The following is a 25234-nucleotide window of genomic DNA, read 5'->3' as shown; positions in this document are numbered from 1 at the left end:
CGTCTGGTTTTTCAATTGCCTGCTGTTCGCAGCTCTAGCAATTATTGTCCAGGGCTATATTTTATATTTTAAGTACAGTCCACATTCAGGTCTAAAGATTGGTTGTGGAAAGTAATACTTTGCTGTACAATTTAACTCCAGAATATGCCCTAACAGAAACATTGAAACCCTGAAGCTCACCCTCCCCCCCCCCCCCACTCTTTGCACAAGCAAAAATGTGCAAAATTATGAGTTTAGGTAGATATAAAATTATGAGTGGTATAGATAGGGGTATATATGTATAAGGGGTATAGATAGGGTAAATACAAGTAGGCTTTTCCCTCTGAGGTAGGGTGAGACTAGAACTAAAAGTCATAGATTAAGGGTAGAAGGTGACGTGCTTAAGGGCAACATTCACCCTGAGCAGGGGTTTCTGTGCATTTTTTATGCTGCAGACCCCCAGCATTAACCAAGGGGTATGTGGACCCCAGGTTGAGGACCCCTGGTGGGTTGCTTGCAGGACAGGCTGCCAGTGGAAATGGTGGATGTGGTTCAAAGGTAACATTTAAGAGAAATTTTCATGAGTACATGGATGGGAGGGGAATGGAGGGATACAGTCCAGGGGCAAGTTGATGGGATGAGACAGAATAATCATTTGGCTCAGACTAGATGGGCTGAAGGGCTTGTTTCTCTACCACACCATGGCTCTCTGAATATGCCAAACTGAAATTAAAATGACCGGTGGAACTGCATATAATTCATGCAAGGCTATTAGTTTGAAGATTATTTTGTCCCTTGCAAAGAAGGCAAGACAGCAGCTTTATTTCATTAAGGGTTTGAGGAGATTTGGTTTGTCACCCAAAACACTTGAAAACTTCCACAGACGTATTGTGCAGAGCGTTCTGACTGGCTGCAGCACCATCTGGTACGGGGGCAGGGAGAGGGTTCTGTTCAGGATTGAAAGAAACTATAGAAACTTGTAACATGAGTCAACTCCATCATGGGTACAAGCCTCAGTAGTATCCAAGGCATCTTTAAGGAGCAATGCCTCAAAAGGCAGCATCCATCATTAAGGACCCATCATGCAGGACATGCCCTCTTCTGAATGCTACCATCAGGGAGGAGGTACAGAAGCCCAAAGGCACACACTCAGCGATTCAGGAACAGCTTCTTTCCCTCTGCCATCCAATTTCTAAATGAATATTGAATCCATGAACACTACCTCACTTTTAAAAAAATTTCTCTTTTGCACTACTATTTTTAATTTAACTATTTTATATATATATTTACTGTAATTGACGTATTTATTTCTTCTCTATATTATTGTGTATTGCATTGTGCAGCTGCTGCAAAGTTAACAAATTTCATGACGTTTGGTGATGATATTAAACCTGATTGATTCTGATGCTGATGATAATTTTGATTGAATCTCGACAAGGTGTCATGTCTCACTAAAGGTTTGAAGAAAGCATTGCACAGGCAGTCAAATCACCTTCAGAAAATCTCTCCTTGGACTTGCAAACAAACTGCTAGCATGGTTCCTGTCTTGTTCGGAGCAGACCCACCCAGGTCTTTCAGCTTATCCCTCCCTCTCAGATGCTTATTGACCTGTTGTGTGTATTGCACCCAGTTCTTGCAAACTATTCCAATTATAAGATCTTGGCATCACTAAGAAAGCCAGCATTTATAATTTATGTCTCTCAAAGGCTAGAATTTAGACCCATTGAGAAATGCACTCAGTGGCCACTCTGTCAGCTGTACACCTGCTTGTTAATGCAAATGTCTCGCCAACCAATCATGTGGCAGCAACTCAATGCATAAAAGCATTCAGACATGGTCAAGAGGTTCATTTGTTATTCAGACCAAACATCAGAATGGGGAAGAAATGTGATCTAAGTGACTTTGACTATGCAATGATTATTGGTGCCAGACGGGGTGGTTTGATTATCTCAGAAACTGTTGACCTCCTGGGATTTTCACACACAACAGTCTCTAGAGTTTACAGAGAATGGTGCAAAAAACAAAAAGCATCCAGTGAGTGGCCGAGGAGAATGACAAGACTGACAGGAAGGTGACAGTAACTCAAGTAACCACATGTTAGAACTGTGGTGCACAGAAGAGCATCTCTGAATACACAACACATCGAACTTTGAGGTGGATGCACCAGAGCAGCAGAAAGCTGTAAACAAAAACTTACTGGCAGCTTTATTTGGTACCAGAGGTATCTAATAATAACTGCCACTGAGTGTAGATGTGGTTGGAAGTCAGAGGGGAACCTGTAAGTGATGATGTTCCTGCTGACGTTGGCATTCGGAGGTGCTGCAGGAGGGCTGGTGAAAACAATCTAGGTGACAAGTCCTGTCGGTGGAGAGGGTGGATTTTAAGAAAGATTGGTGGGGAATTAAACAAGCAGGCTGCTCTGTCAACGATGATGTGCTCCTTGAAGATTATTAGAGCCGCACTGGTGAGTATGCCTGCTTGTGCTGGTAGATGGTGGAAAGGCCCTGGGAGCAGAGTTGCTCGACGCAGGATGCTCGGCCTCTGTCTTGGCATCACTGTGTCTGCATGCTGGGTCTAATTGTGAGCCTGGTGGTAGATCCAGCACAAAAACCTACTGAGGTAGTGTTCATGGGTTCAGTATCCATTCACAAATCAGATGGCAGAAGGGATGAAGCTGATTTTGAAACATTGAGTGTGTGTCTTCAGGCTCCTGTACCTTCTCTTGGAGAATTGCAGTGAGAAGAGGGCATGTCCTGAGTGATGGGGGCCCTTAATGATGGATGCTGCCTTTTTGAAACATCACTTTTTGAAGGTGTCCTCAGTGCTGGGGAGGCTAGTGTTCATAATGGAGCTGACTGCGTTTACAACTTTCTGCAGCTTTTTCTGATCTGTGCAGTAGCCCCCTCCATACCATACGGTATTATCCATCTGTTTATCCCTTTGATCCAATTGCTGAAAACCCAGAGTAAGTGAGTGGAACGTAATCAGAATCAGGTTTATTATCACTGCCATGTGATGTGAAATTTGTTAACTTAACAATGGCAGTTCAAGGCTGGGGTGGTGGTAGAGACAGGTATGCTAAGGATGTTTAAAAGACTCTTAGACAGGCACATGGATGAAAGAAAAAAGGAGGGCTGTGTGGGAGGGAGGGAAGGGTTAGATTGATTTCGGAGTAGGTTAAAAGATGGACACAACATTGTATGCCAAAGACCCTGTACTGTACAGTACTGTTCTGTCTGGTTGCGTTAAACCACCGAGTGATGGTAAAAAAACTAGAGTGAATCACCGGGGTCTCCCTCCCTCCCTCTATGACATTTACTGGCAGTGTTGCAGACAAAGGGCCTGAAGCATTGCTGAGAACCCCTATCGCCCATCCCACAATCTCTTTGACCCACTACCATCAGGAAGGAGGTCCAGGAGCATCAGGACTTAGGACTGCCAGACTGGACAACAGCTTCTTCCCTCAGGCTGTGAAACTTGTAAACACCCTGTCACCACCGAGCTCTCATCACTAAGACACCGAGCTATTTACTGTTTACCTGTGCTGCACACTACATGCATTTTGAATTATATTTTATGATAATATGATATTTTGCATTCTGTGTGTGATATGTTTTGTGAGTACACCACGATCTGGAGGAAAGTTTTTAAATGTTTGTTTGTATATACAAACAGTTAGATGATAATAAACTTGAACTTGATCTTAAACAGAGATTTTGAGAAAGTCATTTCCTGTTGACTTCCCAGTAGTTCTTCCTCAGCAGAACAGTTTGACCAGCTGCTGTTGTCAGGCTTCATATAAACTGTGGCGAGAGAGATGGCATTGCTATGAAATCAGTTCATAGCCAGTGTCTTTGGACATGCCAAAGGCATTAACAGTGTCCCAACCACTTTTTTTGCCATAGATCAATATCATTGAGCAAGGTGTCCATGGACCCCAGGTTCAGAACCCCTGATTGAGGGATGATGAAGCAATTCCATGTTATTAATGAGATTTGCCATGATAGTGTAGCGGTTAGTGTGCTGTTATTCAAGCTGGGGGTGCCAGAGTTCAGAGTTCAGTTCCGATGCCCTCTGTAAGAAGTTTTTATGTTCCTCCTGGTGACCATGTGGGTGTCCTCAAACATAATTCTGCCCAAATAAACTCATGTGACCAATCAACTTATAATCCGTTTGTCTGTGGGATGTGGGAGGAAACTGGAGTACTCGGAGAAAACTCACATGGTCGCGGGGAGAAGATACAAAGTCAGTACAGACAGTGGCAGGAATTGAACCCTGGCTGCTGGTGCTGTATTAGAGTTATGCTAACCACTACACCGCCATGGCACCCTAAAACCTGCCTCTTTCAGCTCGGGGCATCAAGGTTTGGACTTTATTTCTGGCGTCTTCTGTAGGTAGGTTTGTATGTTCCTGTCCTACAGTCCGAAGATGTACCGGTTAGTAGGTTAATTGGTCCGTGATTAGGCTAGGGTTAAATCAGTGGGTTGTTGGATTGTGTGGCTCACTGGGCCAGAATGGCCTGTTCCACACTGTATCTCAATAAACTGCTCACTCTGTGAAGTGGCCGTGTTCAAATTCGACTAATGTCACTGTGCCAGATGTCACCGACGTTTGAGTTTGCTCCCCATGTTCTGTGACTAGAGACTCACAAGTAGTTCAGAGTTGTGAAGTCTCTTGGAATGTCCTAAAAGGTTTGTCCACAATACTATACAAATGCAAGCCTTTCTGGAAAACGTACATTCTCTCCACATGTTGTGTGATTGTCCATCATGTTCAACAATAACAGGAGTCCTGTGCTGGAGAGTTTTTAAAGTGCCATTATACTGGGGCAGTTCCACTCTCTCGACCTCAGAAATCCAGGTTCGGTGCTACGAACAAGTGTCATAAACTGGGGTCTTCCTTGATTGCAGTGGATGACTTTGACATCTTTTATTCCTCGTCATGTCCATCCTTCTCCACAGAGTGTTGCAGAACTGCCTTCCTCACTGGATCTGACTGTAGATCCCACCCATCCAGTCCACCAGAGCTGACTTCGCATGCCAAGACAGGCATGTCCCTATCTCACAGGGGTATAAGGCTGCCGGCTACCCTTACCTGGTTTAACCTGCCTGTTGAAGTGGTGTACCAGGGTGTGGCAACTGTCACAACTACCTGGAGCCACAGGAAAGAGCTGAGTGTTCGGTGGGGACCAAAGGTGAGTGAGCTGCCCCAGAACGAACAGGACAAGCCGCTTCACCAGAGGAGAAAGATCCCTCCCTAAAAAAAAGTTGATCTTTTGCCCCAGAGAGATGATGTGTGGGAGGGGGGAATAAAACAAACCCAGGATACATGGTCTGTAGTGGCTAGGGATAAGCAACCTTTTCTCAGTATCTCAAGTGTAATAAACCTTTATATAGTTTTGCTGGTGTGCAAAACTCATTCTTAGGAAATGAACTTTTCATTTTATAATTATTAACACTCCTATGAACATGACATAGCTTCTCTCAGTATCTCAAGTACTGTATATTAAACCTTTATATGATTTTGCTGATGTGCAAAACTCATTCTTAGGAAATGAACTTTTTATTTTATAATTGTTAACATACCTATGAAAGTGACATAGCTTTCTGCAGAGCACAGTCTTTTTATCATGTACTGAAGTTACTTATAACAAAAACAAAGGAATTTTGGTCTGATCTTGAAAGTCCAGCCTCCCTTCCATGGACTTATGTCAGGACGTATAGTTCAACACATCACAGAAACCAGCCTCTCTTTCGTGGACTCTATCTATAGTTCTTGCTATCTTGGAAAAGTGACCAATAAAATCACAAACCCCACCTTCCAGAACATTTCTTCTGCTACCCCATTCCTCCCCCACCCCCACAACACTTTGCTTGGGCAGAAGGTAGACTCTGTAGCCATTTCATTAGGTACACCTACACATTTGTTCGTTAATACAAATATTTAATCAGTCAATCATGTGGCAGCAACTCAATCGATAAAAACATGTAGACATGGTCAAGAGGTTCAGTTGTTGTTCAGACCAATCATCAGAATGGGGAAGAAATGTGACTGATGTGACTTTGACAGATTGTTGGTGCCAGACAGGGTGGTTTGTGAAGCTCAGGAACTGCTAATCTTTTGTGAGTTTCATGTACAGCAGTCTCTAGAGTTTACAGAGAAAAGCAAAGAGGTCTAGTGAATAGCAGTTTTGTACGTGAAAACATCTTGTTAATGAGAGACGTCAAAGGAGAACGGCCAGACTGGGTTAAGCTGTAACTCTAATAGCCATGTGTTGCATCAGTGGTGTGCTGAAGATCATCTCTGAACACACATGTTGAACCTTGAAGTGGATGGGCTACAGCAGCAGAAGACCACGAACATACACTCAGTGGCCGCTTTATTAGGTATGGGAGGTTCCTGGTAAAGTAGACACTGAGTGTACAAAAGCCTGAAAACACATAGCAGGAGGCTCAAGGACCCCACTGTTATAAGACTATTGAACAGGCCTCTTGTACAATAAGATGAACTCTTGACCCTACAATCTACTCAGTTGCGACTTTGCACCTTACTGCCTGCCCTGCACTTTCTCTGTAATTGTAATTCTTTATTCTGCATTCTGTTTCTGCTTTTCCCTCAACACACAGGACCGATGAAATGATGTGTACCCGGGGCATGTGAGAGCAATGCAGGAAAATGAAGGGTTAGAAATAAGGAGGAGCTGTTCTCTTTTGTAAAGTAGATTTTAAGAACAGCAGACTCTGGAATTTTAAAATGGTAAGAGACATTTGGGAAAGACCGAGCAGGTCTGTATCTGTGGGAATAGACTCATGGACTGATTCTACACCACTGTTATAAGTCTATTGAAAGTTTCCCGAGTGTGGTAAGATGGACTCTAGGATGTTACAATCTACCTAATTTTGGCCTTGCACTGTTTTGTCTACCAGCACCTCTCCTGGTTTCACCTTGTACTTTTTCCTCCCCTTTGCCCACCTTCTTAATCTGACTTCTCCCATTCCTTTCCTGTCCCAATGAAGAGCCTCATGCTGGAACATCGACTGTATTCACTTCCATAGATGCTGCCTGACCTCAGCATCTTGAGTGTGTTGCTTTGGAATTCCAACATCTGTAGACTTTCTTTATATTTAAAATTAGTTTACAATTTACAAACCACTTTTGCCCTGTTCCACCTGTTTAAAGTTTAGTTTTTAAATTGAATATTAAACCAAGGGAACAGGACTCCCAATGGTTTTGAATCTAACTTAAAGTTCTTCCAGTCTTTACCATGGATGTGGCTGATACTGGCTACGTTGAATCTACTCAGTGGCTTTATTAGGTACACCTGCTTGTTACTGCAAATATTTAATCAGCCAATCACGTGGCAGCAACTCAATGCATAAAAACATGCAGACCTGATGGGCCAAATGGCCTAATTCTGTTTCTATATCTTAAGGTCTTATGGACGTGGTCAAGGGGTTCAGTTGTTGTTCAGGCCAAATATCAGAATGGGGAAAAAATGTGATCTAAGTGTTCAATGTTCAAAGAAAATTTATTATCTAAGTACGTACAGTCCTGTGCAAAAGTCTTAGGCACTCATGTATATCGCTCGTGTGTCTAAGACTTTTGCACAGTTCTGTATTTGTCAATGTGAAATGGAGAGCAAGTTTATAAATCTGACAAGAGCAAAGGATGTTGGGAAAGGTGGGGGTGGAGCAACGCGGGAGAGGTGCAGTACAGGTGGCAGAGAAGGAGTGTTTGTTGGGGCAGGGTGTAGTGTGGCTGCAAACGCACCCAGTCCTGAGATACCAGACAAGGTCATTTGAATCCAAACAATTTGTTTATTGATCATTACAGAATGTCTCTCTGTTGCTTCACTCCCCACTTCCACTTCCCCTTCCCGCAACCATGATTCCCCTCTCCCTGCCTCCTTCCCACTCTCAGTCCATAATAGACACCCTTATCAGAATCAGGTTTATTATCGCTCTCATGTCATGAAATTTAGTTTTTTTTGCAGCAGTACAGTGTAATATATAAAATTACTATGGTACTGTGCAAAAGACTTAAATGCCCGAACTATATAGGTATACGTGCCTAAGATTTGTGCATGGGACTATATATGTCATCATATACTACCCTGAGATTCATTTTCTTGTGGGAATTCACAATAAAAGCAAAGAAACCCAATAGAATCAATGAAAATCTGCAAACACGGACAGCCAAACAACCAATCTGCAAAAGACAAACAATTGTGCAAATGCAATTAAAAAAAATGAAAATAATAGTAATAATAAGTCCATAATAAATATTGAGAACATGAGATGTTAAGTCTTGAAAGGTGAGTCCATAGCTTGTAAATACAGTTCAGACTGGTGGCTGAAGGATAATAACTGTTCCTGAACCTGGTGATGTGATGTCTGAGACTCCTGAACCTCCTTCCTGTTGGCAGCAGCAAGAAAAGAGCATGACCTGGGTGTTAGGGGTCCTACATGATGGATCTTTCTTTCCTGTTCTACTGCTCCTAGCAGATGTGCTCAATGGTGGGGAGGGCTTCACCTATGATGGGCTGACTGTATCCACTACTTTTTGTAGGATTTTCTGTTCAAGGGCATTGTTGGGTACATAGCAGGCTGTGATGCAACCAGTCAATCTACTCTCCACCATGCACTAATAGAAGTTTCTCAAAGCTTTAGAGGACATGTTGAATCCTCACAAACGTGGTCAGCATGGTTTCCTTAAGGGAAAATCTTGCCTGACAGATCTGTTAGAATTCTTTGAAGAAATAACAAGCAGATAGCCAAACGAGAATTGGTTGTTGGATTTTCAAGAAGGCCTTTGACAAGGTGCTACACATGAGGCTACAAGCCCATGGTATTACTGGAATGATCCTAGCATAGATAATACAGTGGCTGATTGGAAGGAGGCAAGGAGTGGAAATAAAGGGAGCCTTTACTGACTGGCTGCCGGAGACTAGTGGTGTTCCACAGAGGTCTATGTTGGGACGTTATACGTCAATGATTTGGATGATGGAAATGATGGCTTTGTTGCAAAGTTTGTAGACAACATGAAGATAGGTGGATCAGCAGGTAGTTTCGAGGAAGCAGAGAGGCTACAGAAGGACTTAGATAGATTAGGAGAATGGGCAAAGAAATGGCAGATGGAATATACAGTGGCATACAAAAGTTTGGGCACCCCAGTCTAAATTTCTGTTACTGTGAATAGTTAAGTGAGCAGAAGATGAACTGATTTCCAGAAGTCATAAGGTTAAAGATGAAATATTCTTTTCAATATTTTAAGCAAGATTAGTATATTATTTTTGTTTTGTACAATTTTAGAGTGAAAAAAAGGAAAGGAGCACCATGCAAAAGTTTGGATACCCCAAGAGATTTGAGCTCTCAGGTAACTTTTACAAAGGTCTCAGACCTTAATTAGCTTGTTAGGGCTATGGCTTGTTCACAGTCATGTTAGGAAAGACCAGGTAATGCGAATTTCAACGCTTTATACATACCCTCAAACCTTGTCCCAACAATCAGCAGCCATGGGCTCCTCTAAGCAGCTGCCTAGCACTCTGAAAATTAAAATAAATGATGCCCACAAAGCAGGAGAAGGCTATAAGAAGATAGCAAAGTGTTTTCAGGTAGCTGTTTCCTCAGTTCGTAACGTAATTAAGAAATGGCAGTTAACAGGAACAGTGGAGGTCTGGAAGACCAAGAAAACCTTCCGAGAGAACTGCTCGTAGGATTGCTAGAAAGGCAAATCAAAACCCCCGTTTGACTGCAAAAGACCTTCAGGAAGATTTAGCAGACACTGGAGTGGTGGTGCACTGTTCAACTGTGCAGCTACACCTGCACAAAAATGACCTTCATGGAAGGATCATCAGAAGAAAACCTTTCCTGCGCCGTCACCACAAAATGCAGCATCAGAAGTTTGCAAAGGAACATCTAAACAAACCTGATGTATTTTGGAAACAAGTCCTGTGGACTGAAGAAGTTAAAATAGAACTTTTTGGCCACAGTGAGCAAAGGTATGTTTGGAGAAAAAAACGATGCAGAATTTCATGAAAAAAACACCTCTGCAATTGTTAAGCACGGGAGTGGATCGATCATGCTTTTGGTTTGTGTTGCAGCCAGTGGTACGGGGAACATTTCACTGGTAAAGGGAAGAATGAATTCAACTAAACAGCAAATTCTGGAAGCAAACATCACACCGTCTGTAAAAAAGCTGAAGATGAAAGGAGGGTGGCTTCTACAACAGGATAATGATCCTAAACACATCTCAAAATCCAAAATGGACTACCTCAAGGCCCTCACAGTCCCCCAACCTAAACCCCATCGAAGATCTGTGGATAGACCTCAAAAGAGCAGTGCATGCAAGATGACCCAAGAATCTCACAGAGCTAGAAGCTTTTTGCAGGGAAGAATAGGTGAAAATCCCCCAAATAACAATTGAAAGACTCGTAGCTGGCTACAGAAAGCGTTTACAAGCTGTGATACTTGCCAAAGGGGGTGTTACTAAGTACTGACCATGCAGGGTGCCCAAACTTTTGCTTCGGGCCCTTTTCCTTTTTTGTTATTTTGAAACTAAAAGATGGAAATAAAAAAGTAATTTTGTCAAATTGTTAAAGAAATGTGTCATCTTTAACTTTATGCCTTTTGGAAATAAGGTCATTACTCACTTACTCACTGTGACAGAAATTTTGACCAGTGGTACCCAAACTTTTGCATGCCACTGTAGTGTCAGGAAGTGTATGGTCATGCATTTTGGTAGAAGATATGAAAGGATTGACTATTTTCTAAATGGAGAGAAAATACAAAAAACTGAAGTGCAAAGGGATTTGGGAATTCTTGTGCTGGACTCCCTAAAGGTTAACTTGCACTTTGAGCCTGTGGTGAGGAAAGCAAATGTGATGTCAGCATTCATTTCGAGAGGACTAGAATATAAAAGCAAGGATGTAGTGTTGAGACTATATACACTGGTGAGACCTTATTTGGAGTATTGTGAGCAGTTTTGGACCCCTTAGAAAGTGTGCTGAAACTGGAGAGAGTTCAATGGAGGTTCACGAAAATGATTCCAGGATTGAAAGGCTTGTCATATGAGGAGTGTTTGATGGCTCTGGGTCTGTATTCATTAGAATTCCGAAGACCTCATTGCAACCTATCAAATGGTGAAAGGCCTTGATGAGTGGATGTGGGGAGGGTGTTTCCTATGATAGGAGAGGCTTAGACTAGAGGACAGAGAGAATAGAGCGGTGTCCTTTTAGAACAGAGATGAGGAGGAATTTCTTTAGCTTGTGAGCAGTGAATCTCTGAAATTTTTTGCCACAGGCAGCTGTGGAGGAATATTTAAGGCAGAGGTTGACAGATTCTTGATTGTTCAGGGCATGAAGGGATACAGGGAGAAGGCAGGAGAGAAAAACTGGATCAGCCATGTTGAAATGGTAGAGAAATCTCAATGGGCTAAATGGCCTAATTCTGCTCCTATACCTTATGGTCTGAGAAAGTAGAGATGTTCCCCTGCCTTTTTTGAAATTACACGTATGTGCTGGCCCAGGACAGATCCTCTGAAATGTTACTGACCCTCTTCACCTCTGATCCCCGATGAGCGCTGGCTCATGGACCTCCAGCTTCCTCCTCCTATAGTCAGTAATCAGCTCTCTGTGTTCCTGTTGAGTGAGAGTTTATTGGGACACCCTTCAGCCAGATTTTCATTCTCCCTCCTATGTACTGATGTATTACCACCTTTGATTTGGCCAATGTTAATGGTGTCATCAGCAAACTTGAATGTGGGCATTGGAGCTATGCTTAGCTTCACAGTCTAAAGTGTATAGAGCAGGGGGCTAAGCACACAGCCATGTGGTGCACCTGTGCTGATGAAGATCATGGAGGAGATGTTGCTGCCAATCTAATCTGGGGTTACATGTGAGGAAATTGAGGATCCAATTGCACAAAGTTGTATTGAGGGCAAGGTATTGAAGCTTACTGATTGGTTTTGAGGGGATGATGTTATTGATTGGTAAGCTGGTCAATAAAGATCATCCTGATATATGCATCTTTGTTGTCCAGATGGTTCAGGGTTAGTGAGGAACCTATGAAATCACATCTACTGTGGACCTGTTGCTCTGGTGGGCAAATTGGATTGGATCTAAGTCACTCCTCAGGCAGGAGTTGATATCTTCCATCACCAACCTCTCAAAACACTTCATCACTGTGCATGTAATGGCTACCGGATAATAGTAATTGAGGCAGCTCACCAGGTTCTTCTTGTGCACCAGTATAATTGAAGCCGGTCTGATGCAAGTGGTTACCTCAGACTGCTAAAGTGAGAGGTTGAAGAAATCAGTGAACACTCCAGCCAGCTGGTTTAGCGTATCAGTACTTGGGCCAGTACACACCGTATGGGCTGGATACTTCCTATGGATTCATCCTCCTGAAAGATGCTCTCATGCCAGCCTCAGAGATTGAAATAGTAGGGTTGTTGGGGCTTGTGGGAATTTGTGAAGGTCCCTCCATGTTTTGACAGTCAGAGTGGACATGTCCTGTTGAATGACCTTGGAGTGATCACTGGTGCCAGATTGGGTGGTTTGAGTGTGTTAGAAACTACTGATCTCCTGGGATTTTCAAGCTCAACAATCTCTAGAGTTCAGGATCAGAATCAGGTTTAATATCGCAGGCATATTTCGTGAAATTTGTTGTTTGAGTTTACAGAGTGTGGTGCAAAAACTAAATAAAACATCCAGTGAGTGGCAGTTCTGTGGGCAAAAATGCTTTGGTAATGAGAGCAGGTAGAAAGGAATGGCCAGGCTGGTTCAAGCTGACAGGAAGGTGACAGTAACTCAAATAGCTACGCGTTACAACAGTGGTGTGCAAAAGAGCATCTCTGAATGCACAACATGTTGAACCTTGAAGTGGATGAGCTGCAGCAGCAGAAGACCATGAACATACACTCAGTAGCCACTATATTAGGTATAGGAGGTAGCAAAGTGACCACTGAGCATGTAACCGGGATAAACTCTGCATAATTATTCACAAAGCATGCTGAGTGCCCCAGTAAACACTCTGTCCACCACACAGCCCTAGTAAAAATGAATCCACTGTGTCATTGGACTTGGAATTGGTGGGATTGACTCTGATCACATTAGCTCTTCCTTTTGCCCACATTCCTCTTTAACAGCAGAGAGTTGTATCATCTATAAAGTGTTGTGATGCAACTCAAAGGTGCAATTGTGGGTATGATCATAGTTGCAGAGAGGGACTGGGCAAAGTGGGTTTAATCTGGTAGAGATGTTTTGATGGGCTTTTGCTAAAATATGGCAAATGGGTACTGGAGATGAGAACTTATGAAATGGAAATGGGAAGGCTCTCACCAATCTGTCCCAGTATTGTAGTCAAGAAAACCAAGAATTTTAGCCTGGCTGCTAATTATTAGAATGTAGAACAGGTGACATAGAAAGGCACACACTCAGCAATTCAGGAACAGCTTCTTTCTCACTGCAATCTGATTTCTGAATGGACATTGAACCCATGAACACTATCTCGCCTTTTTTTCCCTCTCCTTTTGCTCTATTAATTTAATTTATATATATTTACTGTAATTCACAGTTTTAGAAACATAGAAAACCTACAGCACAATATAGGCTGTTTGGCTCACAATGCTGTGCCAAACATGTCCTTACTTTAGAAATTACCTAGGGTTACCCACAGCCCTCTATTTTTCTAAGCTCCATGTACCTATCCAGGAGTCTCTTAAAATACCCTATCATATTGCCTTCACCATATCACCAGCAGCCTATTCCATACACTCACCACTCTCTGCGTAAAAAAAACTTACCCTGACCCTCTCTGTACCTACTTCCAAGCACCTTAAAACTGTGCCCTCTCGTGATAGCTATTTCAGCCCTGGGAAAAAAACCTCTGACTGTCAGAGGCTTTTTTTTCTCTATTTTTATGTATTCCATTGTACTACTGCCACAAAGATAACAAATTTCATGACATTTACTGGTGATATTAAACCTGATTCTGATTACAGGCCTTTCAGCCCAGGATATTGTATTGATTTTTAACCCACCCTTCTGTCTCATAGCTCACCACAACCATGTATTACAGTTGGGGTCGCTTGGGAGTTTGGAGTTCAATTTTGGGGTCAGAATAAAGTGGTGTCCTTAAAACAGAGGTGAGGAGGAATTTCTCTGGCCGGAGGTGGTGAATCGCTGGAATTCATTCCCACAAACTGTGTTTGGGATATGGGGAAAAGGCAGGAGATTGGGGCTGAGGGAAGAATGGATCACCCATTATGAAATGATGGAGCAGGCGTCGATGGACCAAGTGGCCTAATTCTGCTGCTATATCCTATGGTCTTATGATTCCCCTCTCCCTGCCCCCTTCACACTTTCAGTCCACAGTAGAGACCCATGTCAGAATCAGGTTTATCATCACTCACATATGTCATGAAAATTTTTTTTTGTGGCAGCAGTACAGTGTAATACATAAAATTACTATAGTACCATGCAAAAGTCTTGGGTACCAAGTGTGTCTGTGTGCCTAAGACTTTCGCACAGTTCTGTAGACTGAAAGATTTCATGACAATTCAGCATTATGAAGGACCCCACGCACCCCTCATACAAACTCTTCTCCCTCCTGCCATCTGGGAAAAGGCACCGAAGCATTCGGGCTCTCACGACCAGACTATGTAGCTGTTTCTTCCCCCAAGCCGTCAGACTCCTCAATACCCAAAGCCTGGACTGACACCAATTTACTGCCATCTACTGTGCCTATTGTCTTGTTTATTATTTATTGTAATGCCTGCACTGTTTTGTGTACTTTATGCAGTCCTGGGTGGGTCTGTAGTCTAGTGTAGGTTTTTTTCCTGTGTTTTTACGTAGTTCAGTGTAGTTTTTGTACTGTTTCATGTAGCACCATGGTCCTGAAAAACACTGTTTCGTTTTTACTGTGTACTGTACCAGCAGTTATGGTTGAAATGACAATAAAAAGTGGCTTGGTTTTGTTGTGCAAGAGGTCAGCTCAATAGAAACACAAGAGATTTTTCAAATGCTGGAGGTATTCTACAGGTCAGGCAGAATCTATGGAGGGTAATAAACAGTCAACATCAGTTCAAGACAAAGTTGTGGAAAAGCGTCTCAGCCTGAAACGGTGGCTGTTTATTTCTCTTCATAGATGTTGTGTGATCTCTGTTCGATAGTTATTGTTTCTTGATCCTGGTGATACATGCTTTCAGGCTTTGAGATTCTTATTTTGACTAACTTGTTGAGATAAGACTGCCATTGCTGGAAAAACTTGTGATCCAAGATCCAAGATCCAAGATGGCGGCACGACACAGCTTGCAGCGGCCACTCTGGAGCTGATTATCTGTTATTTGTGAAGTGGGGTGCCATGCGCAATCATAATCGATTGAAAACGGATGTGGGAGCACGGAGGAACATCGGGAAATCTCCAGGAAGACCTTTTTCGTTGCTGCTGCTGTGAAGTCTGGGACTCTGCTGGGAAGAACAGGCCCCCAGTCCTCGGGGTTGCGTTGCCGATGACAATTGGTGGGGCTCGGCAGAGGATGGTGCTCGGAGAAGCTGTGCCGGAGGGGATGGTCGTCGACTCGGAGGTTCGACGGACTTGGAGTCCGCTTCAGTCAGGTCGCTTTCGGTGTGTGCTGCGTCTGCGAGGCTGAGTCGGGCGGCGCCGTGGAAGTCCATAGCGGGGGTATTCTCTTCTGCCGCTGGCGTGGGATGGCGAGTCTGTTGGGACCCTGGGGGCTTGTGGAAACTGTGTGGTGATTTCTTTTGAACTTATAGTCCTTCAACATCTTTGGACTATTTTTACTGTGCCCATGGTCTTTTTTTCTATCAATTATGCTATTGTTTGCACTGGTGTAACTATATGTTGTAAGTATGTGGTTTTGTGCAGGTCTTGTAGCTTTAGTTTTTGGTCTTGTTTTGAATGGTGGATTTGGAGCTCCTTTCCGGGGAACGCGCTAAGACAGTAGCGCGATATTAATATGCAGCAGCCTCTCCGGACTCTGGATTGGGGATTGCCAAACGTTATGTGGATTTTCTGGTGTAGTCTGTTTTGTCATGTGCTTTTGTGATATCATTCTGGAGGAACGTTGTTTCATTTTTAAACTGCATTGCATTTGTGGTTTCTAAATGAGAATAAACTGAATTTGAATCTAAATTGTTCCCCATTTTTTACTAAGGGCCTCTGACGTCTCTCTCTCTGGACATCTTTCCTGACTTGGGGTCAGAAGAAACTACAGATGCTAGAATCCGGAGCATCACAAACAAAATACTGGAGGAACCTAATAGGTCAGGAACCTCCAGAGATGCTCCCCTCCCTGACTGAACTCCTCAAACATTTTCTATGTTGCCTCTTCCTGACCTGCGGAATTTTCTGGATTCTGGGCTCGTTAGAAGGCAGGTGGAAGGAAGTAACATTTATCGGAGTGTCACAAGCCATCCGGCTTGTGATTGTGAAGTTTTACAGAGGCAGATTAAATAATTCCTGTAATCCAAAGCCTGCAGTTTAGTTGTAACATGTGAAAAGGCGTTACGCCATGTCAGCTACCTCACCGTGAAAATGACGAATAATGTCGCCCCAATCCAGGAGAATATTTGTGCTGCATTCTTTTTCCTTTCAGAGAGGAGTTTTACACATTTATCAGTCTGCTAGTTTATGTGGTAGTTTTCAGTTTGGATAACTCAAATGTAAAACACCAAGTAAACTTCTCATTTGGATTACTTGGATTAAAATCTGATAGCTCTGAAAGTGTAAGCAGTGCTTTAGAGTTCATGTAGTTCAGTGGCATTGATTTGATCCAGATTTTGGGTTAGTTCCCAAGTGCAGGCATCAGGTATATAACTGAAGAAAACCTACGGACTAATGGAGACAGTTCCGTCTATGGTGTTTGTTTATTGAGTGCTTCAATCAGCACCGCCCAGTAATCCCCAATTTAATCCAGGCCTAATCATGAGAAAATTTACAATGATCATTTTAACCTACTAACTAGCTCTTCACCTTCCTCTTCTCCCTCCACCATTTTACACTGACTTCTTCCGTTCCTTTCCAGTCCTGATGAAGGGTCTTGGCCCGAAACGTCGACTGTTTATTCATTTCCATAGATACTGCCTGATTTGCTGAGTTCCTTCAGCATTTTGTTTGTGTTGTTTTGGCTTTCCAGCATCTGCAGATTTTCATGTCTTTAGACTGCTGGAGGAAACAGGATCACCCGGAGAAAACCCACGCATTCCACAAGGAGGATGTACAAACTCCTTACAGAGGACGCTGGGACTGAACTCCTTAATCCAATGTCCCAAGCTGCAATAATTTTACGCTAACCCCTAAAATAGGTTGATTTTCCAATTTATAAACAGAAGAGATTCTGCAGATGCTGGAAATCCAAAGTAACACATACAGAATGCTGGGGGAGCTCAGCGGGTCAGGCAGCATCTATGGTGAGGAATAAAGAGTTGATTTTTTGGATTTCTTTTAAACTCTCCAGTTTTCCCCCATTGCACTACTTTTGTCACATAATTCAGCAAATTAAAGTATAATTTATTATCAAAGTGTATATACACTCAGAGGCCTCTTTATTAGGTACAGCAATGGAACCCGGTGTGGTCTTCTGCTACTGTAGCCTATCCACTCAGGGTTTGATGTGTTGTACATCTTCTGCACACCACTGAATTTAAGGTGAGATGGGGGCACGGGAGGGGTTAGTAAAAAGGAGATGTGAGGGGCAAATTTTTTTACACAGAGTGCTAAGCACTAGGAATGTGCTGCCTGGGGTGCCGATAGAGACAGAATCGGTAAGGAATTTTAAGAGACATTTCAATAGACAGACGAATGCAAGGGAAATAGAAGGAGATGGATATTGTGCAAGTAGAAGAGATTAGTCTAGTTTGCCGGTTAATTATTAATTGATTGTTGTCTGAGGACCTGCTCCTGTGCTGTGTTGGGCTGTGTTCTATGTTCTGTTGAAATGTTAAATACTATTTATTACTCTGGACAACAAATTTTTTCAAAAGTGTTGCTTCCTCAGAATTGTTCTTTGATAATTACAGGTCGCTTGAAGCTGAACACAAATATGATTTCAGACTACTTGTATCACATAAAAATTTGGAGAAGCAAGAAGTTAGCTTTTATTGAATATAATGCATTTAATTGCATGACGGTGCTGATGCTTTGCAATAGTTCAACACAGCTAAAAATGTTTTGTTATTGATTTTCTTTTGTACTCAACATCTAAAGTTTCTCATTTAAGTGTCCAACAATAATCAGCCAACATTGATAAATTCTAGTTGCCCTGATACTATTTATCCATGACTACAATGTCCCGGTGAAAACTTTCACATGATCATTGCTGACAGTGCCAAGATTTGCAGGGAAGCAGTCTAAATGGGAATGTAGAATATGAATCCTTAGTGGCATGTTGCACTTCATGGTTTTGTATGTTTGAAGCATGTTGTCAACCAGCTGCATGTAGTTTGGTGCTCTGTAGTTGCCAAGAAAATTTTCAGCAACATCCTTGAATGACTTCCATGTGATTTTCTCCGGTCCCACTAGAAGTTCTTTGCATTCTTTGATTTGAGGACCAATAAGTATGCCTTCCTTAATCTTGGCATCAGTAAATCTAACTAGAATTATGAATTCAAATAACAAATACCGGTTATTTTTTTAAATGGTGCATGATAGGGAAATTTCATGGTGATTTTCATGGTCAGTAGCCCAAAATCCATAAGATACACGCAAAGGCATTCTGGATGCAAAATTTTTGCTGCCATTGTTATTAGAACTCAGATTCGAAGTGGAAACTTTGGAACATAGTTGCATAAGTAGATATTTAACATCTAGTTCCTCAGACTCCTAATGAAGCCTGAGGTACCATCTCTGTCATTGCATCAATATGTTGGGCCCAGGATAAATCCAGAACTTGCAGCAGCTCACACTTTCCACTGCTGACCCCCTTGATGACAACAGTTGTGAGATTTCCCTCCTCTTCCCCTTCCTGAATTTCCCCCCATCACTTCCCTGGCTTCTGTTTTGAACCATGTTGTTGGTTTATTATTAATTATTAATTGCTACCATCTCTGACCCTTTTACCTCATCCACTTCACAACTTTGACCCTTTTACCTTTTCCACTTTTCAATTGATCCCGATATCCCAAAAATATCTCAGTCCTGAAGAAGGGTCTCGGCCTGAAATTCGACTGTTTGCTCTTCCTCATAGATACTGCCTGACTCCAGCATTTTGTGTGTGTTGCTTTGGCTTTCCAGCATCTGCAGATTTTCTTGTGTTAGTCACATGTTGACATGTATATACGTTGATAATAAATTGACTTTGACTTTGAGGTGTAGCAACACCACCAAATGGGCACTTGTTGCCTGGCCTGGGGAGGTAAGGATCACCATGGGCCACACAAAGGCCAAAGCCACAGCGGTAATCTCTTTTCCTTGAAGAACGTCCGAGGTATTTTGGGCTTCAGAAAACAGTATTTTTTGTTCCATGCAAACCCACAAATTGCTGTGTTTATTTGTTTAGGTTTTCACTGTGTAGCCTTGGTAAGATTTGTACCAGAGGTTGCTAGACCTAATCCATAACTGCACGTCTACAGCGTACAATACTGTATTTGTGAAAGTGGAGCGGAGAGTGAGTTTCTAAATCTAGCAGGGGCTAAGGATCTTGGGAATGGTGAGGTTGGAGTGCCATGGGAGAGGTGTGGGACAGGTGGCAGAGAAGGAGTGCCACGGTGGGTGGGGAAATGGCACGGATGCAGACACACCCAACCTTAAGGTTACTTGATTCCAAGCAGTTGGTTTATTGTTCATTACAGAATGTTTATCTGGTGCTTCCTGCTCCGTCCCATCTCCCTTTCCCTTTTCCCAACCACGATTCCCCTCTCCCTGACCCCTTCCCACTCTCAGTCCACAATAGAGACTCATTTCAGAATCAGGTTTATCATCACTCACATAGGTATGAAGTTTGTTTTTTTTGCACAAGCAATACAGTGTAATACATAAAATTACTACAGTACTGTGCAAAAGTCTTTAGTCTTCCTAGCTATAAATGTGTGCCTACAGCTTTTGCACATAGCTGTATGTCAATGTTTGCATGCTATGCCAAGACAAGTACTTCCTTCTGTTGTGCTTGGAGATTCTGGCAAAAGCATTCACTGGTAGCGGAAGTCTATCAGCAGCTTTTTACTCTCAGTGGATGTCACGTGGGACATTGTCTTCATCCCCGTGACTGGCTTTGGAAGAGAAGAGTGCTGTTAGTCAGTCTTTGTCCTGAGGTGTGAATGATTTGTACGTCCAGGAGCGACAAGTCTATTTCTGTTCATTAATCCATTTGAGATGCTGCCAGGTTCTTGGCATATTACTCATCAGTACAGATCTCGTGAATGTTCTCTCTCATGCCAGCTTTGCCTGGAAAAATCATTTAAACAAGATCGTGCATATTTGTGGCTTGTGGGTTTTAATGCAAATGGTCTGTTTGACTTCCTTGGCATTGGCGAAGTGGATTATCTCAGGAAAGGAGCGAAAGTTGTAGCCAAGCAATTGATTACATTATTCAGCTGCTTGTCCCAACGTTGATCAGAATGTCTTGTTACTGTTTTATCTAATATGCTGGGAAAGCTTTCTTTAATATAGATTATTTGTGAGCTTTCGAAACAAACTCTCCTTGTGCTGTTTTGTTGAGAAATAGCATAAAATCCAATTGTGGGCGATTTCAGAGAACCTGAGAAACCACGGTGTTTCTACTTGTTCTGAGAAAAGCTTGCATTGATAAAGCACCTTTCATTTCCTCTGGGTGTCCCAAAGTGAGCAATCAAGAATATTTTTGGAAGCAAATGTTCTGCACAACCAAAGCAATGCCCTTGAATGGAACATCGTACAGACAGTAGTGGATACGACCCAGTCTGTCATGGGTAAAGCCCTCCCCAACACTGAGAACATCTATATGAAATGATGCCACAGGAAAGCAGCAACCATCATCAGGGACCCCCACCACCTAGGAATCATTCCAACAGGTTCAGGAACAGTTAACCATCAGGCCTTCAACCATCAGGCTCTTGAATGAAAGCAGATAATTTCACTCAACTTCACTTGCCCCATCATTGAAATGTTCCCACAACCTATTGACTCACTTTCAAGGACTCTTCATCTCGTGTTCTTGATATTTATTGAGAGATAGAGCAGAAAAGGCCCTTCTGGCCATTCAAGCCTCACCGCCCACCAATGCACCGAGTTAACCCCAGCCTAATCTCAGGACAATATACAATGACCAATTAAACTACCAACCGGTACATCTTTGTTTCGTGGAAGGAAACCAGAGCACCCGGAGCAAACTACAGAGACATGGGGAGAATATACAGATTCCTATTAGGCAGCAACAGGAATTCATCCCAGGTCAAGTAATACAGTAAAGTGCTAACCACTACACTACCGTGTGATGGGAATTGAACCCGGGTCACTGGTACTGTAAACTGTTGTGCTAACCACTACACTACCGTGTGATGGGAATTGAACCCGGGTCACTGGTACTGTAAACCGTTGTGCTAACCACTACACTACCGTGCGATGGGAATTGAACCTGGATCACTGGTACTGTAAAGCGTTGTGCTAACCACTATACTACCGTGTGATGGGAATTGAACCCGGGTCACTGGTACTGTAAAGTGTTGTGCTAACCACTACACTACCGTGTGATGGGAATTGAACCCGGGTCACTGGTACTGTAAAGTGTTGTGCTAACCACTACACTACCGTGTGATGGGAATTGAACCCGGGTCACTGGTACTGTAAAGTGTTGTGCTAACCACTACATTACCGTGTGATGGGAATTGAACCCGGGTCACTGGTACTGTAAAGTGTTGTGCCAACCACTACACTACCGCGTGATGGGAATTGAACCCGGGTCACTGGTACTGTAAGGTGTTGTGCTAACCACTACACTACCGTGTGATGGGAATTGAACCAGGGTCACTGGTACTGTAAAGCGTTGTGCTAACCTGTACACTACCGTGTGATGGGAACTGAACCCGGGTCACTGGTACTGTAAGGTGTTGTGCTAACCACTACAGTGCCATGAAAATAAATTTCAACTCCTTCTAAGAAAAGCATGCATTTATATAGCACCTTTATACATCCTCTGGATGTCCCTGCACTGAAGTATAGTCCATGGACCCCTTGCTTAATGGTATTGGTTGGGAACTTCTGGTATAGTCTGAAAGGAATCTTAATGTATTAGTAGGCTTCTCATATAGCATATAAAGGCAACCTACATTCCCTGTTTATTACAGAGGTTGATCAAAGAATGTTGTATTTAAAAAAAAGTGACTAGCACTCTCATCAGACTTTACTGTGCTCTGATGGAAGGAAATGGCTTTGTTATTCTTTCCTCAGCTGCTGACTGACCAGATGGTTGATTAGTCCAGCAATACACACTAAATGCTGGAGGAACTCAGCAGGTCAGGCAGCATCGATGGAGATGAATAAACAGATTATTTCAGCATCTTCTGTTTCTATTGCATTGCATGTCTCACTTTAATCTGTCAAAACTGGACCATCAGGACAAGACAAATCTCGGAGTTAGTTGTACACTGCATATGTACTTACCTTGAGCCTTGAACCTGGCCCTGGGAGAAAATGGAAGCCTGGAAACTTAATCCAGTGTCTGAGAAAAGATCCGTTCAAATAAGCAAATATGTGCCATTTTGGCTTTGGTGGAAAAATGCTCAGTGCCAAGGTCCAGGTGATATTTTTGATAGAGTTTCTCTGCAAATCCATTGCTGCAAACACTCGGCAGGTCAGGCAGTATCAGTGATGAAAGAATGATGAGTTAAAATTTCAGATCCGTTGAATTTTCTGTAGGACTCGATCATCAACAGCATTTTGCTTTCTAGACTGGGTCCCTCCCAAATTCTGTCTGAAAAAGTTGGTCCTGCAGTCAGGAAGGTGAGCTGGTAGCTCCCATCTCCTCTCCCAAAAATGTTGGTTCTTCCTCCAAATACCAAGCAGATCCAAGTCATTATTTCGATCTTAAATGACAAGACTTCACCAAATAAATCTGGGGGAATATTGGGAGGAGTGAGAAGGAACTGATGCAGTGAAGGGAGAGCACCTGAAGAGCTGTTGTGGCAACCATCCAGTTGACGTGTGGTGTAATTCCTCAATGGGGGGGGGGGGGGTCAAAAGAATTGTGCAGTTTAACCCTTGCACGCAAGCATGACAACCATGTTCTGTGTTTATCTTGTGATTTGTAAATCAGTGTCAGGAAATTGGAGAGGGTTCAAAGGAGTTTTCATGAAAGTGATTCCAGGATCGAAAGGCTTATCATATGAGGAGAGTTGATGCTCTGGGCCTGTTCTGGAATTCAGATGAATGGGGGTGGAGGGGGGTGTGGATCTCATTGAAACCTATCAAATGTTGAAAGGACTTGTTAGAGTGGATGTGAAGATGATGTTTCCTATGGTAGGGGAATCTAAGACCAGAGAATACAGCCTTAGAGAAGAGAGACATCCTTTTAGAATGGACGTATGGGGGAATTTCTTTAGCCAGAGAATGGTGAATCTCAGGAATTCGTTGCCACAGGCAGCTGGCTGAGTCTATAACCTTCTGCACCCTCTTGTAATCCTGTACATTAGAACTTCTGTACCATACAGTGATGCAACCAGTCAGAATGCTCTCCACTATAGATCTGTAGAAATTTGTAAGAGTCTTTGGTGTCATACCAAATTTCACTAATCTTCTAAGAAATTAGAGTCACTGGCATGTCTTTTTCATAATTGCATCAATGTGTTGAGCCCAGAATAGATCAGAACCTTTCTTATGGTCTGTGTGTGTGTATATCTATCTTCCTGTCTCTCTTTCAAATGGTTGAACCGAACACAACTCAGCCATAAAAGTGATGATCCGAGTGTGTGCTATTGCAGTTTGTGTTGATTAATTGAGTGACTTTCACAGACCAAAAGTGTAATCATTTTCCATCTATATGACAATTTCTCTTGCTGCAGGGTCAGATCATGTTCCATAAATTTCTTCTTTAATACTACTATTTTTGCACGTACCCGTTCTCAAGATTTTCCAAACGTAGTTATTAGTACATTTTTATATTGTAACTTCTAATTAACCAATTAGCGATCTGATATTCAATAGAACCAATTACCCTCTACCTACACAGAGCAGGTAAACAGCCATCCCTTATGAAGTCAGTGCCTTGTCAATTCCACTTCATTCAGTCAGTTCCCCTCAACATAAAAAATATACCGTCCACTCTGCCATCCTGCGCTGGGATAATTTCATGTCTCAAATTGTATTTTGGAAGAGGATGTTATTCCATGTGTTTCAAACAGACTAATGTAGAAAGAAATAACTTCATACAGTACAGGATCAGAATCGTTTGCTCCACAATTCAGTCATGACTGATTATTTTCAGTCTCATGCCCTTGCCTTTTTTCCATAACCCTTAAGCCCCCAACTAATCAAGAACCTATCAGGCTCTGCTTTAAGTACATCCAGTGACTTGGCCTCCACAGTCCTCAGTGGCAATGGATTCCACAGATTCACCAGTTTCAGAAGAAACTCCTCCTCATCTCAGCTATGAAGGGACTTCTCTTCATTCTGAGGCTGTGCCCTTACATTCTAGACTCTCTAACTGATGGGAGCATCTTCCATCAACAAGGAACAGGTCAACCAGGAACATTGTGTCGTTTGGCAGGGTACGTGTGTACTGTTGGATGACAATTAACTTGAATTTGAACTCTGCTCAGGCCATTCAGTCCAGAAAAGCAAAGAGAATGGATCTTTCAGCCTTATCTCTGGCAGCCCATAATAAGATGGGAGTGCACTCTTATTTGGGTGGCAGTGGAGATAAATCTTTACCAACGGAGGTGTAAGGTGCTTCTTCCCTCCACTAGCCTTGGGCAACGTGTAGCACCTGCTTAGCTCCTCCCCCCCCACCCCCCACCTTCCTGATCAGGGTCACCTGAAGCCATGGGAGCAGAAGGTGGATGGTCATATGAGCAGTTGGTGCAGATCACAAGTCCTGGTTGTATGACCACTGATGCCAGGCAGATAATCTCTGAAGAGTATTGATAATGGCTGGGGGTCACCCATCTTGCCCAGAAGAAAGCAATGGTATACCACTTTTGTAGAAAAATTTGTCCAAGAACAATCTTGGTCAAAGACCATGATCACCATGTCATATGATGCGGCAGATAATGATTATGTCATATGACATGGCACATATTGATGTTAACAATGCATTCATTTGGATG

At 42.8% G+C, this 25234-nt stretch overlaps 1 protein-coding gene across 9 annotated transcripts in view; it reads left to right on the top strand.

The window, feature by feature from the left end:
* The window catches only part of hic2 (hypermethylated in cancer 2), a 188826-nt gene that overhangs the window by 105041 nt on the left and 58551 nt on the right, over positions 1-25234 (top strand). Inside the window, exon 2 of one of the 9 annotated variants that reach the window (XM_059943712.1) lies at positions 9291-9354. The exons of the other annotated variants lie outside the window; for them this stretch is intronic. The gene's annotated coding sequence lies outside the window, so the exon portion shown is untranslated. The remainder of the gene's footprint in view (positions 1-9290; positions 9355-25234) is intronic. 9 annotated transcript variants of the gene reach the window in all.

Source organism: Hypanus sabinus, chromosome 18 (assembly GCF_030144855.1).
Source record: "Hypanus sabinus isolate sHypSab1 chromosome 18, sHypSab1.hap1, whole genome shotgun sequence".
In the NCBI taxonomy this organism is placed as follows: Eukaryota; Metazoa; Chordata; class Chondrichthyes; order Myliobatiformes; family Dasyatidae; genus Hypanus; species Hypanus sabinus.
Note: the sequence above shows the minus strand (reverse complement) of the source record. Positions and strands in the feature narration are given on the sequence as shown.